General features: G+C 39.6%; 1 long non-coding RNA gene across 2 annotated transcripts in view; it reads left to right on the forward strand.

The window, feature by feature from the left end:
- The window catches only part of LOC140615105 (uncharacterized), a 140,884-nt gene that overhangs the window by 55,558 nt on the left and 64,653 nt on the right, over window positions 1-20,673 (forward strand). The window contains exon 4 of one of the 2 annotated variants that reach the window (XR_012015779.1): window positions 12,226-12,472. The exons of the other annotated variant lie outside the window; for it this stretch is intronic. This is a non-coding gene — a long non-coding RNA (uncharacterized lncRNA). The remainder of the gene's footprint in view (window positions 1-12,225; window positions 12,473-20,673) is intronic. 2 annotated transcript variants of the gene reach the window in all.

Genomic DNA, 20,673 nt, shown 5'->3' on the forward strand with positions numbered 1-20,673 from the left:
TACCTAGTTTCCTTTTAAATATATTCTTGTCTGGATACCATCTTTACAAATGTCAAGTACTGGATTATAGAATCATAGATTCTAGGAGACAAATAGGAGATATTCACTAGCCTAATGCCTTTCTCCACTTAGCCAATGTTTAAACCCCTTTTATAATATTCCTGTCGAGTGATCATGTGGCCCCACTTTGGACATTGCCAATAGTGGGATTTACTACCTCCAAAGTGATCTTTTCTATTTCTAAACAGCAGGAGGAATTCCATTGTTCTTCCCTATGTCAAACCAAAATTGGTTTCCCTAAAGCTTGTACTGTGTTGTGGCCTTTAGGCTGACGTAGTCAAGACAGTCTCTTCTGCTCTGAGTCAGCCCTGAATGTGAAAGCATGCTTACTATGTCCACTGTTTCCACCTATCCCCATAAATATGGTTTCAAGCTTCTTCTCGAGTCAAATGGCCAACAGAGCCACTTCTTCCCACTCTGCCAAAGCAGGAAAGCATCTTTACATAAACAATATTATTCTTCTTGATTCTCCCATGTTAAGCTCAGAGATTATGTGAACATAGAGCAAATTTCTCCCACACCTGCAAAACCCCATCACATGCATAATTGTGTAGATAGCTTTGAAACAAGCAGGTTATTATTAAAAAACTAGAGCTAATAATATTGAGCTGTCAGGGTTGTTGTATTAAAAGAGATAACGAAGGTTGAATTAAATATTTCAACAAATATTGATGTAACACTCATCATGTACTGGGCATTATGCTGGACTCTGAGTATAATACAGTCCTAGGATGATAGGAAAGACCTCTATCTTTATGGAGCCTGGAGACTGAATATGAGAGGCTCTCTAAGGGTCATACAGTTTGAACTGAAGCTCAGTTCAAACTCTCCTTGAAGCCAGTTTGAATTCTCCCTTCCAATGACCTAAGCTGGAAGCTCAAAATGGTACCCACTATTAAGATTATCATCATCATAAACATAGATACAACCACATTAATGCCAATAAACCTTTGGATGCTATAATTTCCTTATGAAAATAGTGCTTTTAGAAACAGAGCAAAAACCGTAGTGGCCTTTCTTATGAATAATAACCATTATATCACAGATTGTCTCATTTTCTCCTCCTAGAAACCACATATTTCCTACAAATCAAGGATTTTTATAATAAATGATCTGAGTTAACCTCTACACAGTGACTGTTTATTCAAATCTGGATTACTTGCTTAACTTGGGCAAACCAAATGAGACATTCTAGAGTGCAGAACAGCAGCTTCATCAAGGAAGGTGCACTTGCACTTACAGGTACAGTGCCAGGCCCCCTTCTTTCATCCATCTGTCTGCTAGAGCAATTATCCTGTCCGTGAAGTTGTCTTCAGCCATCATCTTATTCAGTACACTGTGGATGACAGGATGTGCTTCCAACATCAAAGAGGCTTTCAGCTTTTCCAAAAGCTATGTCTTGGCTTCCTTATCATTTTATATCATAATTTGTTCCACATTTGGTCAAGGAACTGATAGAAATGGGAGAGTTATTTACTGTAAAACACCCGGTCTCTGCTCATTTAAAACCACTGATCTTCCTGTTTCTCTGTTACCGTCAGATAATCCACCATTTTGGGTGGGGTTAGCATGAAACCACCACCTAATATCTCAGTAGGGGAAGGGAGTGACCACAGGATGTCATCTGCCATGTCAGAAGAGTGGTGAATATTTAGCAGGATGGATTTCACGTTTGCATATCTGAGAAGTGCTTCACGTCTATGCTATGCTGCTGAAATGAGAATTAAGATCTCTTCCATCAAGCCTGCCCCACTGACCCTATATGGTGACAAGAGTTTTTAATACTATCTCCATCTTGTTGTATTAATTATACTCATATTTCCAGTGGCTAATGTTTGTTAGCTACAGTTAGTCCGGTATCATGCCAGGCACGTACTTTATCTCAATTAATCCTCACAGCAATCTTGTGATATAAGCATTTTTCTCTTTTTTCATATGAAAAAAACTTGTTTAGAGAGGGTAAATAGCTTGCTCAAGCTAATTTAACTAATAAGTACAAGTGCCAGTATTCAGGCCCAGTCAAGTGCCCATTTCTTTTTATTCTCATACACACCACCCTAAACACTTGAATCTTAATCCAGAATGAAGGGAACCATGCTCAGAACACCTTTCCTTGCCTACTTGCTCTCTCCCTCCCATTGTTTGTGTCCTTTTCTATCTCCTACATAGGATTTCAGTTCCTATGAGGAAAAGAGAACTTATTTATCTTTGTTTTCTTCCTCAGAGAATAGAACATAGTAGTTCTCAATAAGTACATTTTAAGTGAAAACACACACAAACCAAAATCCAATGCTATTACTAGAATTTCTGATTCCTACTTCAAAATTATAGAAAGGCTCCCATTTTAAAGTTAATAATGAATCAAATCATTACTGATCCTATGTGATAGTAGCCATAGAGTCACTGAACAATGAAACCCCCTTTTTGTTGCAGCTCCAAATTGCACATCCATTGGCTGTCCAAAGCCAGAGAGAATAAAATCCTCCCATCCTTATTATGACACTCAAAAGTAGTTGAGCAGAGACATGCAGTTGTTCGAATACAGTTGGAAGAGTATGCTCCTCTGCACAAATAACAAAGCTTCCCCAGACGTACAAGAAGCTGGTGGGACTCATTGTTCACAACACATGGGAAGAAAGCTTTCCCCTTTATATGAGGTTTGCCTTACTTAGAGCAGTTGCAGATGGAGAAACAGAGTTCTTGGCCTTAGTGTTTAAGACTCTGACACCTGAAAGTCATCATTCCAGTTGGAGTGGAAGCAGCATGGAACAAATAGGTGTGGAGGGATCAGCAAGCCAGGAAAGAAAGACTGACATGGCAATAACAACTCTCCACATTTATACAGAGTTTCCTATGTCCCAAGTGCCTACTTACATTATTTGTTTTAATCCTTACAACAGTCGAAGGGGTAGGTACATTTTAAAGATGTAGAAATGAACTTCAAGGAGTTCAGTGACTTGCCCAAGGCCTTCTTGTTGGTCATTGTAGAGCCGAGAGAATTGAACTTAGGTCTCTCTGACTCCAAAGTCTAAGCTCTTAACCACTCATGCTAATCATTAACTGCACTTGCCTAACTGTTGAATCTGTTCCTGGTGATCAATACTAAAATTCTAAATTCTAGACACACGCTGCCTTTTGTTTATAGCTTTATTTTTATTTATGTCAAAGCTAAATGTATACTTCTCATCCTGTAAGATGAATCCTATCATTCTCAACTAATCTTTTAGTTATCAACACAAGTCCAGGCTAACAACCTTCTCTAGATAATATACAGGGATATTTGGAGTCAGTATCTTCAAACTGACAATTTTACTGAAGAAACTGATGCCCAGAGTGGGCAGACCAGATAAGCAGCCGCTGTTACAACTTGAGTCTTTTGAAAAAATACTATCTATTTCACTTATATCTGTAGGCTGTGTTATGGTTACCAGGCATGTCATATATATTATTTTATTTGATCCTACAGAAAATTGTGAAGTAGATAAAGTAGGTAATATTATCTCTATTATACAGAAGAAGAGGCATGCCTAGAATTATTATCCTATTAAATTCTAGCCTTGAGAATCCAAATTCCAAATAAATGAACTTCTAGCCCTTTTAACCCTTCTGCAATACATATGGAACTGTGATCAAATCTTGACTCTACCCACACATCTCTCTGAGCCTTCAGTTTTCTCCTCCGTCAAATAAGGGATGAGGATGTCTACCTCACAGGATTGTGAAACTAGGTAAAGTAATGTAGGTAAAACAACAGACGCAGATCCTGTCCTTATGGACCTTAGAGTATGGAGTTAGGAGGCGAGGGTGAAAAACAAATGTTCAGTGATTACATACTTGACGATCAGGTTACAATAGTCCTGTTATAAAGGGAAAAGATAGAATGCTGTGCAGGCAAACCATAGGGTGAGCTAGCCTCCCGTGTGGCTGACAAAAGACCACCCTTGGCAGTGACAGCCAAGCTGAAACCTGAAGGATGAGTAGCAGTGAAGCAGGGGGTGTAGATATGGGTTGCAGCAGAGTGTATTCCAGGCACAGGGAACATCACTGATCAAGAAGCTTCATGATCTTGAGGATCAAAGAAATGACTTCTGTGGCTGGAATGTAAGGAGCTCCAGGAAGAACAATGTGAAAGGGTGTTGGAGAAAGAGGCGCTCTCCAGGCCATGTAGAGGGAGCCTCGCAAGACAAGTTAAAATTTTTGAACTTTGACACAGGAGCAATGAGAAGTCATTGAAGGGTTTTAGACAAGGGGCAGCATTACATCAGAGCTTTGAAAAGTCCAATTCCAAACTAGGGAAAGTTGAGATCTTTTTCAAAGCTTGTCTTTCTCTTTTTAAATAAACACTTCTTTAGCACCCTTTACATTGCAACAGTGATATAGACTGTGCATTTGAAATACAAAACGAAAAGACTTAGACCCGGGTAAGTACAGCTCCTCCCTCTACCAGTTTCAGGATCTAGGACAAGTCACCTCAAAGACTATCTCTGCTCTTGCTACCTAACACAGTTTCTTCTCTCTCTAAGCAAAAGTTAACCTGCAGATCTTTAAAGTACTCTGATAACCAGTATACACACTTCTGGGAAACTGATTTATTCATTGTTTTTGTTGAACAAACATTTATTAAGCATCAGCCATATGCCCAGCATCAGTATTAGGTATTGGGGGTTCAGAGATGGAAAGATAGAGACTCTGTACTTTAAGAATTCACAGTTTGGGGTAGACATAGGTCAGGAAAATAAATAAGTAATCACTATGCTGTACACCTGAAACTAATGTAACATCATGTGTCCACTATACTCCAATTTAAATTTTTTAAATAAAGAGGGATGGAAGAAAATACATACATGCATACATACATAAAAAGTAAAGTAGAGTCTACTACAAGAAAAGAAACAAGGAGAGAGTTACAGAGCCTACAGTTGGGAAATTTTTAGTAGAAGTGATATGCACATAGTATGTGCTTAATACATGTTGAGTAATATATGTTGAATGAAAAGTTTGAGCTGAATCTTTTACTCCCAGCTTTATTGATATATAATTGACATATAACATTGCGTGAATTTAAGATATACCATGTGTTGATTTCATAGACTTCTATATTACAAATGATTACCACCAAAATAGTGTTTTTTTTAGAGATTTCATTTATTTATTTAGAGAGTACATGAGCATGGGGGAGCTGTAGAGGGAGGTAAAGAGAGAGAATCTCAAGCAAACTCTGTGAAGAGTGCAGAGCCCAAAACAGGGCTCAATCTGACAACCCTGATATCATGACCTGAGCCTAAATCAAGGCTCTGGATGCTCAACCAACTGAGTCACTCAGGAGCCCCTATTATGATAACATTTTTGATCTGAGTCTTAAAGGATGAGGGGAAGCTTACCAGACAATAAGAGTAGGGAATGAATAGGATCACAGATGCCATAAAATTGACTTTTTAAAATTACTTTATCAGCAGTCATCTAGATAGATTGAAAGGGAGAGATTGTAGATGAGACCAAGGGAAAACCTGAGGCAGTAATCCAGGTGAAAGGTACAGAAGGCTTAGCATTCACTCAGCAGTATTGGTGGCTGTACTCAGTTTTCTTGACACTAAGTTTTACTTAGTAGTATAGTGTATAGCTTGTAAGTGTTAATATATCTCCCCATGAGTAGCTGTCTGTTCTCCTTCACAAGGGTAGAGACCATGTCATTTACTGAAACCCTAATAACACCTAATGCTATGCTCCGTATCCCATGTGCACCCATCAGAAGCTGGGTTGACAGTTGGATTCACTGAGCTGCGTTGGGAACAGGGCAGCTGGAACCAGAGAAGTGGGAGAGCACTCCTCATCTGCTGTGCACAGAGGCACTCTCCTCTTCTGTAAGACAGTATCTTAAACTCAGCCAAACCTGCTTGTTATTTTTCCCAAGAAGCCTGGTATATCCTTGTTCTCCATATCCATCCACCCTAGCTAGAAACCTCAAGATAATATTGGAAGCCAAGAACAAAGTTAGGGGGAAATCATTTTTCAGGTTTTTAAGAGCTATGCTTTTTCTTCCAGGATCCTCAAAAGAATTTTTCCTCTCATTCATACATAGAAAGAAGTCAGTGATCCTAAGATTCAACAATGCCACTTCTCTGAATCTACCCTAAAGACACACTCATATGTGTACATAAAGAAGCATGTATAAGCATATTTTTTGTAAGAGACAAAAAGTGAAAATAGTCTAAAAGTCAATTCATGAAACACATGCTAATAAATCATGTTCTATTCATGACACAAAATACTACCAACAGCTAAAATAAATGAAGTAGATTTATAAGTATTAATACAGAAAATACTCCAAAATCGATTGTTTAAGTGAGAAAGGCAATTTGAAGAAATGATAGGTCTTATACCATTGGTGTAAAAAATAACCATCAATGAACCAACAAACTGAAGTAGTAATTTATTTCTTATAGTGCATATGCACTAAATGAATAAAACATGGTCTGGGAGAACATATACAAATCTGGTAACAGTGGTTACTCCTGGGAGGCTGGGATAGGAACAAGGACTGGGAATGATGGTCAAAAATACTGTTTTCTGTATCGAAATTTTTTTCACAAATGTAATAGTGCATTTATGATTTAATGAAATAATTTTTTAAGGTAAGAAAATCATTAAGTGCAGTGCTGTGTTTAGCAGTGAAAAGTTTGAACTACCTAAACATCCAGCAATAGAAATTTTATTAAATCAATCATGGTAATATCTACATAGCAGAATTTAATAAAATATTTATTTTAATATTCACAAGTATAAAGAAGTTAATTTATAGTTCCATTTAAAAGGAACTACTAATTATAATGTTCTGAATTATCCCATTTTTGTAACAAATACATACACAAAAAGTTTGAGATGATGCTTTATAAAAGGTTTATAGTTGTTTCTACAAATCAATGGGATTCTGATTTTCTTTTAGTTCTGTATGTCCTAATTTTTCTCTAAGGTGTAAGTACGTAAGAAGAAAAATTCCATTTTAAAACATGTAAACAAAATGAGAGAGTTGAACTGGGAGAAAGGTAAGAGGAGGAAATGTGTAATGGTGGATGGGGATAAGAAAGTAGGAAAAGATGTTTGAGGATTTTTTTTTAAGAGGTTTTTTTTTTTTTTCCAGAGAGTTAAGGGGAAAAATATTTTTGTTCTCAGAGTTTTTCAGTATACTTTCCAAGCCATCAAGTTCCTAAATATAACCAAAGATGATGATTTTACAAGCAAGCCAATATAAACATAGTAGATGTTTATATTTCTACATTAACAACATGACATTGGAGCTGCAAAAGTTCTTTTGAATTGGCTACATTTTATTTTTCTAAAAAAATAAGTCCCCTTTTAAAATATAACACCACCCCCACCCCACCATGGCTTTAAATTTCTGTAAGAGGCTGAATAAGATAGCTGCATTTAGGAATGAGGAGAGAGGGGTGGAGGAGCAGGAGGGGTGGGAAGTTAAGCATTTGGGCAGGAAGGGGAAGGGGAGGACTTTTTGCAGAGTCTTACCTAAAAGTAGTACTGCTTAGACTTGAATGTGTATTTGGATTCTCTAGGGATCTGGTGAAAGTGCAAAGTCTAGGATGGGACTCCCAGATGATGCCCAGGCTGCTAGTCCATGGATAACTTTGAGCAGCAAGGCCTTAGAATCCAGGAATTTGCTCTTCCACCCTGGTTGGCCTGTGTTTCACACTGAAAATCTCTGGCCATGACTTCTTTCTAACCCAAAATTTTTTGGTCAGTATACCAAAAGCAGAAACTTTTCAGAAGGTCACTTTACCATATACAAGGTTCAGTTTAAAGTCCTATGCATGGAAGTAAGTAAAATGGGAAACAGAATAGGGAATGGGCAGGAGCCCCTGATACACAAATGTTATTTGTTATAAAGGGTGTGTTATTATGGAAAAAGCTCTGGACTGGTTGTCAGAAGACCTGGCTTCATTAACTAGCTGTGTGCCTTTGTGCCAATCCTTTCTTTCCAGTTTTCTGTTTCCTTTCCTGTCAAAAGAATTGGTCGACATGGCTTATAAAATTTTTTCAGCTCTTACACTTGAGTTGTCTATAAAGAGAGCCTATATCAACAGGAGGGAAGAAAAGAAAGATGTGCCACCACACACATAGTTGCCAAGGATCCTGTACATGTGGTATTATAATGGAAGAATTTTCCCCTTGTCTGCCCAGATGCAGAAATGTTGGAGTGAGAGACTGGGAAACATGCCTAGTATGAAATCCTAGTACCCTGACTTCCTGGTTTTGGCAATTTAGCGTCTTGGGAATCTGTCCCAGGCTCTGTAAAGTAAGACAGACCATGAAAACAGGCCCTCTAAGAACTGCAGTGTGGCTCTGGCAGCTTTCAGATTCCAAGGTCCTCAATCCTTGGGGCCACCCTCAGGTTTCACCTCATTCCCCTACACTGATCAGCAGCCAAATTCTGAAGCCACTTGAGCTTAAAGTTGCAGCCAAATGGCCCTACTGCCTTCCTGTTTGTGAAAGTCTCCAATTCCCAGCCTATGGCCAAATCCAATTTTCACAGCAACTCAACCCTTCCCCTAGGCTCACCCTCTGGACCCAAGACTCCCAGATGCTGCAGACTCTATTTGGGCCTGCAGCAGCCAAGTCTAAGAGAACTGGGAAGACCAGATGGTGACACTTCTTTCTCTACATTGCAGATAGTCCTGTGCTCAAAGTGAGGCTTGGCACCTAGTTTGATAAGCACAGGGTGGGAAAGTGGCCTGCTTTGGTGAGATTATGCAGACTCTGGGGCAATCTCCTACAGTTCTGCCTCATACCTCAACAGGCCTGCACTCCTCACCTTTTCACTTACTCAACAGGCCTATGGCTGTTCTAGCAAAGACTCCCAAATCATCCATAAGCATGCTAGCTTCAGGTCGCTTCCTGTGGTTTAAGGGCAGTTGGCTTCCATCCCTGTTCATGAGACCCTGACCCCCAGCAGACATTCTCTCAGGGCACGGCCTCCATAGACATCCATTTGGGATGCAGGGACCCTGTGGACTGCAGGAGGAGTTATTTTTCCCTCCAGCCCCAGGCTAGCCAGTGCTGAATGATGGGGCTGGCTAGTACAAAAACTGTTTTTTATAATGTTGGTCCTTGGCATTTTTGGTGTCTGGAGAGAGCTTCCTCTCCTCCCACAGTTAATTAGCAGCATAGGAGCATTTCCCTTTCCTCAACAGAAACTCTGTCCCTGTCCATGGGGCCAGACAGAGGGGTGGCAGGTATGGCTAAGTGCTCCCTGAGGTTAACCTCAAACTTAAACTTAGAGCCATACTTGACTAGAAGCAAAGTGAAAGGCAGGATTCGCTTCCATGGGGCAGAGTCAGCAAGTGGGTGCAGGTCCCTGACAAGCCAGGGGATTGTTTTCTAGTCTCCCAGTCAGGTGAGGGGACAGGAGAAGAGAGTGGGGAACCAATGTGTGTTTGACACGTTTGTGAATTGTTCCTATAACAAAGGCTTTTTAAAAAAAAACAACAACAGAGTGGAGCTTTATATATTTGAATGAGAGGCGCACAGAAGGACCTATTGTCAGGAGGAAAAATTGCATGAGTAATTGTGCATGACTTCAGACTTCCCAGTTGAAATGTTAAGCGTGTTAAGGATGATTGTGGACATCCCAGTGTTTTCAGTGTTGAGGAAGAGGGAAGAAAGAACTCCTGGGAGGTAAGGAGGCAGGTTGTTTAGCAAGGCAGGGGAGATAGGAAGCTAAAAAGCTCCTCTTCTTCCTTGCTGGTTCCCATTCTTCCTTTACTTAATTAAGGTACCAACTCCTACAGGAAACCCGCCTGCCCCTACCTCCTTCTCTCATCTCTCACGTTAGATGTTCTTGATAGGTATCTACCATCTTACTATTTACTAGACCATGATACTACTGATAGTTCATAGAGCCGTGTGCATGGATTCCAGGACTGGATCCCACCACTTACTAAATGTATAACTCTGGCCAAATTACTTAATCTCCCTGTGTCTCAGTTTCCTCACCTATAAATTGGAGTATACCTACCTTTTAGGGTTGCTCTGAGGATTAAATGTGGTGATACATATAACATAGAACAGTGCCTGATATATACTATGAACTCAATAAATATTAGCAATTATTATTTTTATTTGTATCCCCAGTGGTTAACACAATTTGTAATATATCATGGGCTAGTAGTTTTTCAACTCTCGTATTCATCATCATTGCTGAGGACCTTTAAAAATATATGAATCTGGCCTCTACTCATCTAGGAGTGAAAATTGATCATGGTATTTGGTAAAAGTTCCTAGGTAGTTTTATTATGCAACCAAAGTCATGAGTGCCTAATGAATAGATGAATAGATGAACCAAATGGGATCAGAGCAAACCAACCCAGGTGATATCATCCTTAGGAAGATCAAAGCATGATTCTGTCTCCTTCAGAAACTTTGTTATTCCTGAGATGGACTTCCAGAGAATGATATGACAGTGAATGTAATGGAATACATGAAAGAATGTTAATTCTAATCATTTCAACATATTGCTCTATTGAAATAGATAATTGATTGACTAGAGCTAATATTAGAGATCAGTTTAGGTCTTTCTTCTTGTGCTGTCTTCTGTTTATGTCGACTTATTGCTCAGAGAGTTACCATAACAACTCCAACCAGAGCTGAACTTTGACCTTTCTTCCAGTTTTAATTTCGACTTGCAGCTAAAGTCTTTAATTCAATTGACATAATAAAACACTTAAAGATCCCAAATAAAGCATTTCTACCCCTATAATGTACAGTTGCTGTATGTTGTTATCATAAAATATTGTAATTAGTTGTTTTATCAAGTTGGTTTACAAAATTTAAACTGCTGCTTGTAAAACACAAAGTCAGGCACCTCACAATGGAAATAATGAACTCTAGCCAGGGCCCTTACTCTCAAGGCATGTGTATATTAATGGGGGAAGTAAAGATAAACATACTGAAAACTAGGGAAAATGAATACAACAGAGACATTTAAATAGTAATGTAGCAGGATAAAGTGGGCTTGGATTCAGATTTAGGTCTATTTCTTATTAGCTATCTGACCTCAGTTAATTCAGTTAAACTTCCTGAATTTCAGCTCCCTTGTCAACCAACCAACCATCCAAATGTGGACTCTGATGCCTATATCATTCAATTACTTCAAAGCAATAATATATGTAAGTGTCTGGCACTTTTTTATTAAATGAAAATATTTTAATGGACAAAGAGCTGTATTCCAACAGCACAATTTGTTGTCAGCAATTTCATTATCAAGAGGAGAGATCATATGGAACAGGAGGATTCAAATCAAAATGGAGAACTAAGCATGAACATATATCTACCCTCCCACCATAAATTCCTCAAAGGACAGAAAAGACAGCTTTTAAAATCATTAAGTCTACCCACACCAGCAAACCAGAGGAGGCAGAAATTATGATAGAAATCTGGATAGAAAGCACTTAGGGTCAAACAGATAGAGAACTCAGGGCAGGGTATTAACATATTCCAAAACACTTTTTTTTTTTTTAAGGTTTTATTTATTTATTTATTTAGTTAGTTAGTTAATTATTCATGAGAGACACAGAGAGAGGCAGAGACATAGGCAGAAGGAGAAGCAGGCTCCTCACAGGGAGCCCGATGTGGGACTCGATCCCCAGACTTGATCCCTGGACCAGGATCACACACCCTGAGCCGAAGGCAGTCACTCAACCACTGAGCCACCCAGGTGTCCCTCCAAAACACTCTTAAGGTAAATTTCTTTGAAGGTCGGGGCAGAGAATCTCCTTGCTCAGAAGGAGCACATAGAAAGAATACAAGGGGTTAGGAAGCACTCACTAAGGTTATTAATTTTTAAACTGCCCTGTGAACAACAGACCTCTCTCCTCTTCCCTCCACTTCAGGGAACTTTAGTTCAGGCATAGGTAGGTGGTGGGGTGGGGGGGTAGGGGTCAGGAGGGTGAAATAAAACACAAATCTTCATTCTAAGAAAGGAAGTCCCCTGTCTGGGGAGGGTGTCTGTTGGTGTGTAAGGGCCTATGGGAAAAGCAGGGTTGGAAAAGTAACCCTATCCAACTTCCACAGACACAGAAGAAAAAGACAAAGCTGTTCTGCCCAGCCTGTCAACTGTGCCTTCACTGAAGTAAAGATCTCCTTATTTTGCTCTAGGGAAGGACGAAGGACCAAGTAGGGAGGACAGTGGTCCCCAAGCCCGCCTCTCTGTCTGCTCCGAGCACCTTACTGGGAATTCTGCAGTCAAAATGACCTACTCACAGAGTCCCAAGCAACCCTTCACTCACCAAAGGAAACCAGAGGGGAAACGGACTGCTCAAAACTGAAGTGAAACTTAAACAAAATACCTGAAAATTAACCCATTCTTCAAACATAGATATGATGAGAAACCAAGGATCACCAGGTATTTGAGGAAATTCAAACAGCTCTAAAGAAAAGGATTAAGATAAACAAACTGAGAGGCAGCTGGATGGCTCAGTCAGTTAGGCATCTGCTTCAGCTCTGGTCATGATCTCAGAGTCCTGGGATCAAGCCCCAGGTCAAGCTGCCTACTCAGCAGGGAGTATTTCTCCCTCTCCCTCTGCTGCTCCCCCAGCTCATGCTCTCTCTCCCTCAAATAAATAAATAAAACTCTTAAAAAAAAAAAATTTTAGTAGGGCAGCCCAGGTGGCTCCGCGGTTTGGCGCCGCCTTCAGCCTAGGGCATGATCCCCACAGTTGTGGGATCGAGTCTGACATCGGGCTCCCTGCATGGAGCCCGCTTTTCCCTCTGCCTGTGTCTCTGCCTCTCTTTCTATGTGTCTCTCATGAATAAATAAATAAATAAAATATTTTTTAAAAATTTAGTACGTAAATTTAAAAAAATTTAGTAAATAAAAATAAAAATTATGGTAGCAAAACTAAAAAAGCAGTAGATGGGATGAATAATAAAATGGATATGGCAAAAACTGAGGATATTATCCAGCAGCTTAGTGTGAGATCTCCCTGAATATATGGAAGCAATCAGAAATGGAAAATTTGAGAGAAAAATTGAGAGACTGCTATGGACTGAATTGTATGTTCCCCTGAAATTCATATATTGAAGCCCTAAACTCGTTGTGACTGTGTCTAAAGATAGATCCTATAAGGAGGTGATAAAGGTTAAATGAGGTTAATTCAATAATTCAATAGGGCTGGTGCTCCTATTCAAAGGGTAAGAGAGCACAGCTATCTCTCTGCTGTGTGAGAACACACCAAGGGCACCACCAGAAGGCAGCTGTCTGCAAGCCAGAAGGAGAACCCTTACTGGAAACTGAATTGGCTAGCACCTTGATCTTAGCCCCCAACACTGTGAGACAATAAATTTCCATTGTGTAAGCCACCCAGTATATGGTATTTGACTAAGCCTCAGCAGAGTAATAGAGAGACACAAAGGATTGATTCAGAAATACCTCCTTTCATTGGAAAGAAATGCCAGGAAAGAACTGAACATTGGTGGGGAAGAGATTCACAACAAAATAATCAAGGAAAATTTCCCCATCCCAAAGAAAGGCTCAAGACTTCATAGGGCCTGCTAAGCTGCAGGCAAGGAACATTTTTAAAGGGGCTTGCTTAGACAAACACTCAGAATGTTTCAGAGCCAAAAGGACAAAGAGAAAACTCTCAAAGTATTCAGAGTAGAAAAACAGGTTACCTACAAGGAACAAAAATGAATTGGCTGTCAGACTTCTGAAAGGTCACTCTGAATCTGGACTGCAATGAAGTAATAACTTCAAACTTTGAAAGAAAATAATTTTGACCTAAAATTATATACCATGCTAGCCAAACTAGCTTTCCAATGAGGGAGCAAAATCAAGACAATTTTTTTTTTTACCCTCAAGATGGTAAAAGATGAGTAAACTTGGCCCTCTCAAACTCCATGGGAGTGTCAATTGGTACCTCCATTTTGAACAGGGCAACTTGAAAGTATGTATCAAAGTTTTTCCTCTCCAGCTATCTAACCTGGAGAAGAGTTTGTACAAATGCACAAGAGGCTTGTACAGCACCGTGGGGTCATTAGTGCAAATCCTGGAGTCAGAGTGCTATGTTCAAATCCTAGCTCAGCCACTTATTAGTTATGGGACTTTGAGTAAAATTACCTTAATGCCTTTCCAGTGAAATGAGGATGATAATATGTACTCCTTATTTCATAGGGTTGTTCAAAGAATTGAGTGAGTTACTACATGCAAAGTGCTTAGAACAGATCTTTATCAGATTAAGCACTTGATAAATGAGTTTTACTGTCATGTATCATATATAGCAATATTAGATGTTATCTAAGGATATTAGACAGTAGACTACTCCCAATTCTGTGCCACTGGAAAGAAATCATGCTGTGGTGTTTGATATGGAACAATATTATAGGACCTAGCATCTATAAGTAGAAGGATAGTAATAGTACAACCATACTATGGAATACTATGTAGCTGTTAATTTAAAAAAAAAAGGTAGAATTATACTAGTTCTATGTGCTATCATGGAAAGATCCCAAGGATATATTGCTAAATGAAGGTGAGGTGGAAAAAGCAAATTGCTGAACAATATATAGAGATTATCCCATTAAAAAATACATGAATGTAGGGGATCCCTCGGTGGCGCAGCAGTTTGGCGCCTGCCTTTGGCCCAGGGCACGAACCTGGAGACCCGGGATCGAATCCCATGTCGGGCTCCCGGTGCATGGAGCCTGCTTCTCCCTCTGCCTGTGTCTCTGCCTCTCTCTCTCTCTCTGTGACTATCATAAATAAATTTAAAAAATTAAAAAAAATACATGAATGTACACTGGACATATGTAAACAGTGGCATACCACTGTAGGGCATAATAGAGGGAGCTGGCTGTCCTGGGTGTAGGCAGTAAGTGAATATATGAACTCAGGATAATTTAAAACAATAATTTTAAGGAATAACATGAAAACAATAATAAATGATAGTAAAATCTACTTAATCTACTTCTTATTATCACCATGAGCAGTGGAAACAAACTATGTCAATGATGAAATACTCCTCCCACCAGAGCAGTCTGCTCTTCCTGTCAGCCCCCCAACCCCTAATGCTAGATGCTATTGCATCTTCCTACGTGCATACAAAAACTTACAGCAGAATCTTACAGTACTGACTAAATAGGATAATATACAGAAGGAAGTGAGGTTAAGTGGGGGTATGTGAGCAGCATTCTTACTTTTCACTTGCTACTCATTTAAATTTTTTTTGCAGAGAATATACTTATATATTTATAGTTTGCACTTGTATAGTTAATATTTTTTTAATTTGGGAAAAAAGGTAACATGGTAGGCAAAAAGATTTATTCAAGGAAGTCAGAAAAAATGAAACCCAGCGAAAGCCTATAATAATTCCTCCAAATATTTTAGATTATGGAATATGGATTAGGTATGGCAACTGCATTTTCAGAACTAAAAGTTAGAAGCCAGCATCTGCCAAAGCATTTTTGGTACAACTTCTGAGTGAGAGAGGCAGCCTGAGACATGCAATCTGGGTGCCAACATAATGGAATTTCTGGGACCATCGAATGGATTATTATTACAAATAGACTGTCAAAAACCAGGCCTGTCCATAAATCCCGAATCCCACTCCGTTTTTGGATCCTTTTGGAACTGAACTCCTGTTATGATACCAACTTCAAACCTAGTGTTCAGCCTGCCTTACCGTGACTCCCCTGAGTTCAAGGCTTGAAGCCTTTGCTCCCACCGAGATCTGCCACATCTCCTGGCAGAGTACTTCCAACTTTTCAGTTGCCACAGCAGCATCCTCAGGCATGCTATCTGCCCTTACAGCCCCCTGATTTTCTCCTGGACTCCCCACCCTCAGCTCAGCCGCCTTCTGCACTGCCCACACTCCCCACACTTCCTCCCACCCTCTCCACCCCACCCTTTGTACGCAGCTGAGCCAGCCTGGCCTGGGGTACTGTTACCGGTCCCAAGCACAGGGTAAGCTGAGGCTGTGAAAATGAAATGGCTAGGTACAGAAAGGAAGAGAGTCATAGATCCAGACAAACAGGAAAGGTTTGCCAGGAAACCAGACTGATGTGAGCTGAGTGGAAAGGAGAAGTTAGAGCAGGACTCACAGAACATCTTGGGGCCAGTTGAGGAAGTAAGAGACTAAATGTACCCAGAAGTTCTAGTTCTCAGCATGAAGAAGGGTGTCAAGGTAAGTGCATGGATATTCATCACTGAGAAAGACCAAATGAAAGCCTCCCATGGGCCCCAGAACATTCTGTGGGGAACAGGGAAAGAAATTGTGTTAGGAACTCATGCTCTTCACCCAGGCTATGTGATGTCAAGCAAATTCCTTAATCTCTTGAGCTTTTTCTGTAAAATTGGAGTCCTTCTAAACATTAAATGGATTCAGGTAAGTAAAGCTCTCAGGCCAGCATTCAGTATATCCAAATTTCCTTCTCCTTCCATCAAAATGTTGATGATGATGATGATGCAGCCTCTCACTACCCATTCTATCCTCAGTGTGAGCAGTGGACACACTAAATAATAGTGAATTATGATAGCTAACATTGATTGAGGGCATATTATTTGAAAGCTTTATTTTAAACTCTTGGCAGCATGACCTCAATCCTCACAACTCTATAAGGGAGATAATATTAGTAGTCCTTGTTTACAAATGAGAAAGTCAAGGCTCAAAGACGTAATTCACCCAAGATACATAGCTAATAAGAGGCAGAACCAAGATGAAAATCCAGCTCTTATTGCAAAACCCATGCTCTTTACCAGTGCACTATTCCTTCCCATTGGTAAGGCAGAAAACAGAGAAAAGGTTAAACAAGTAAAGGTCCTATCCAAGGCATTGATGAAGATCAGTAGGATGGTTCCTATTATCCTATTTCCCTGTATGGAAGCAGCTGCTGTAGGAAGCTTCCTGGAGAGTTCCCGCTGACCGTGGGACCCAGAAGAGATGCTACTGCTGAAATGAAGTCATAAACCTCCCCAACTGCCAGAGATGAGTGATGGCATCCAAAAAGCAAGCAGATCACATATGTAACCAGTACAAATAAAGCTGTAGGCAAGGGCATTGCCTCGTGTTATGAAAGTATCTTGCAGTCAGAATGTGGTAATTGAGTCCAAACAGAAGGGTGATGACTTGGCAGGCCGTCTAGAACAAGCCAAGTTAAAGTTTGCCCATGTGTCTGTAGACAGCTGTAGCTCTATCCATTCTAATTTTAAATGATCCATAGTGGTTCTGTGGGCAGAAAGCCCTGGGATGAGAAGGGCCTGAAGGAGATGCTGCCTGGGGAAGGCCAAAGCACCAAACAAACAAAAGAAATTACTACTGTTAAAAAAGAAAGAAAGAAAGAAATTACTACTGTTAATTTATTTTTATTTTTTTAAATAGTATTTTTTAAAGTTTTTATTTGAGAAAGAGAGAGGGAGAGAGAGAATGAGTGGAGGAGGGGCAGAGGGAGAAGCAGACTCCCCACCAAGCAGCCAGATGCAAGACTCAATCCCAGAACCCCAGAGTCCCAGGATCATGACCTGAGCCAAAGGCAGATAGATGCTTAACCGACTGAGCCACCCAGGTGCCCCACTAATGTTAATTTAATAATGCCAATGACATTAATAATGCCAGTGGTTTCATTAATGTTTTAGTCATCACCACCACTTCATTTATTCACTCACTCATGTATTTATTTATCTAGGAAACATTTATAGAGAGCCTACTGTGTTCCAGGCCCTGTGTCAGGTGCTAGAACATTAGGGAGTTCCCAGGAGCTTACAGGGTAGTCAGAAGATGGTCGTTAGCAGGCCCTTCCAACACAATCAAGTAAAAGCTCTACTATCAGTGAGGGCCTGCCATATGCAACCACGTTGTCTCCCTGCCAAAAGGTAATTGTGCAAATGGGAGTCAGGAAATACCTCCTATGATATGCAAGTCAGAAAAGGACTTTAAGAAGTATTCTAGCTCCCTCACTATGTTAAGAAGGAAGCCATGGACCTGAGTTATAAAAAGGATATACTGCAAATCAAGACTACACATAGTATCGACTGAATGGCTCTATCATAAGTGCTGCAGGAGTTTAAGGGAGACAAGTATCACTGTAAGTCAAAGAAGGCTTCCTGGAAGAGGTGGGACTTAAACTGGGCTTTCCTGAAAAAAATAAGGAGTGTATATGTCTGATGGGGGGGGGGGGAACACCTGTTTTCTTAGATATTGATCAAATTGTTCCTTAAGACTATAATTTTTTTATCTGTTTGTAAATAACCCCAAATTCTTGAGATCTGCAATTTTTTATTTGTGCATTTGAGAAGATCTGCTACCAGATATATGATTAGTTAAATAGGCTTTGGAGTCTGACAGACCTGGGGTCAAATCTACACTCCACTGTTTTCTACTTGTGTAACCTTAGTTTCCTCATATGTTAAATGGGTTAATAATGCCTACCATAGGACTGTGTTGAGTGTTAAATGATGTAATATATGTAAAGCATGTAGCATAGGACTTGACATTCAGGAAACACATAGCATAGCTTCTTTTTTTTTTTTTTTAAAGATTTTATTTATTTATTCATGAGAGACGCGGGTGGGGGGGGGAGCAGAGGGACAAGTAGGCTCCCTTCAGGGAGCCTGATGCGGGACTCGATCCAGGGACTCCAGGATCATGCCCCCTAGGTGGAAGGCAGGCACTAAACCGCTGAGCCATCCAGGGATCCCCCATAACATAGCTTCTTAAATGTCATGATAATTACTTACCTGCATGGACCTTATGACATGTACAGTATATCCTATATTTATTCAATTTCTGTTAATTCTTTTATCAAATAGTTAGGCACAGTGCCAGGCATGATGCTAGATGTGGGACAAACTGTGTACCAGACAGACAATTTCTCTGCCTACTTAGGGCAGTTTAAAGGAATATGAGACATGTAAACCACAATTGGGGTACAATGTGAGTTGCACTGTAATAGGGGTAGGTACTAGTCATTATTGGTCAGCACTGGGAAGGCTATGAACTTTAAGAGCTATATTAGGGATTTCAGGGAACTGACCTCACCAGGGTGCAGTTGCTCTGAAAATGCTCCCACCAGCAAAGTCATTACCACTTCATTATTATTATTATTATTATTATTATTATTATTATTATTATTAAGTTTTTTGTTTTAATTCTAGTATAGTTAAACTACATATTAGTTTCTTTTTTTATACATATTAGTTTCAAGTGTAAATATTGTGGTTCAACATTTCTATACCTTACTCAGGGTTCATCATTATAATTGTACTTTTTAATCCCATCACCTGTTTCACCCATCACCCCACCTCCCCTTTTGTAAATAAGTTTGTTCTCTGTAGTTAAGAGTGTTTCTTGGTTTGTCTTTCTCTCTTTTTACTCTTTGCTTGTTTGTTTTGTTTACTAAATTCCTAATATGAGTGAGATCATATGGTATTTGTCTTTCTCTGCCTGACTTATTTTGCTTAGCATTATACTCTCTACCTCCATCCGTGTTGTTGTGAATGGCAAGATTTCCATATTTGTTATGGCTGGATAATATTATGTTGTATATATGTAAATTACTTCTTTATCTATTCATCTTTTAATGGACAGTTGGGCTGCTTCCATGATTGAGCTATTATAAATAATGCTTCAATAAACATAGGGGTGCACGTATCCTCTTGAATTAGTTTTTTTTTGTATCTTGGGGGTAAATACCCAGTAGCACAATTACTGGATCACAGGGTTGTTTTATTTTTAACTTTTTGAAGAAATTCCATACTGTCTTCCACAGTGGATACACCAGTTTGCATTTGCAGCTACAGTGAATGAGGGTTTCTTTTTCTCCACATCCTCACCAACACCTGTTGTTTTCTTGTGTTGTTAACCTTAGCCATTCTGACAAGTGTGAGGTGATATTTTGTAGTTTTGATTTGTATCTCCTTGATGATGAGTGATGTTGAGCATCCTTTCATGATTCTATTGGCCATCTAGATGTCTTCTTTGGAAAAATGTCTATGCATGTCTTCTGCACATGTTTTAGTTGGATTATTTGTTTTTTGGTGTGTTGAGTTGTATCAATTCTTTATATATTTTGGATACTAACCCTTGATTGGATACTTCATTTGTAAATATCTTCTTCCATTTAGGAGGTTGCCTTTTAGTTTTGTTAATTGCTTCCTTTGCTATGCAGAAGCTTTTTATTTTGATGAGTCACTACCACTTCTTGATAGTTCTATGTTTGCTCTATACTTTGTACAATGTCATTTCCACTTAATAGCAGAGTAATCTGGATAGAAAGGGATGTCTTCTCTTAATAGTCCAGCATCCAGCAGAAATTAAAAGAAGCAGTAAAAATACACCTGAGCTTAAGCTCTAGACAATTTTCCAGGCTCCTCTCTCCCAGTGCATTTAGTACCTGTGGCAGCAAGCATCCAAAATGGCTCCCAGTGATCCCCACCTCCTGCAACTTATACCCTGGTATATTCCCCTTATGCATTATATCATGGCTGTCCTTTGTAACCAATAGAAAATGGCAGAAGTGATAGCATGGCACATCTAAAATTAGGTTATAATCTTGGGTGCTCTCTCACACATGCTCTCTTTCTCTTTTATGACTTTCCTTGGAGAAAGCCAAGTC

The sequence above is a fragment of the Canis lupus genome, chromosome 23 (assembly GCF_048164855.1).
Source record: "Canis lupus baileyi chromosome 23, mCanLup2.hap1, whole genome shotgun sequence".
In the NCBI taxonomy this organism is placed as follows: Eukaryota; Metazoa; Chordata; class Mammalia; order Carnivora; family Canidae; genus Canis; species Canis lupus.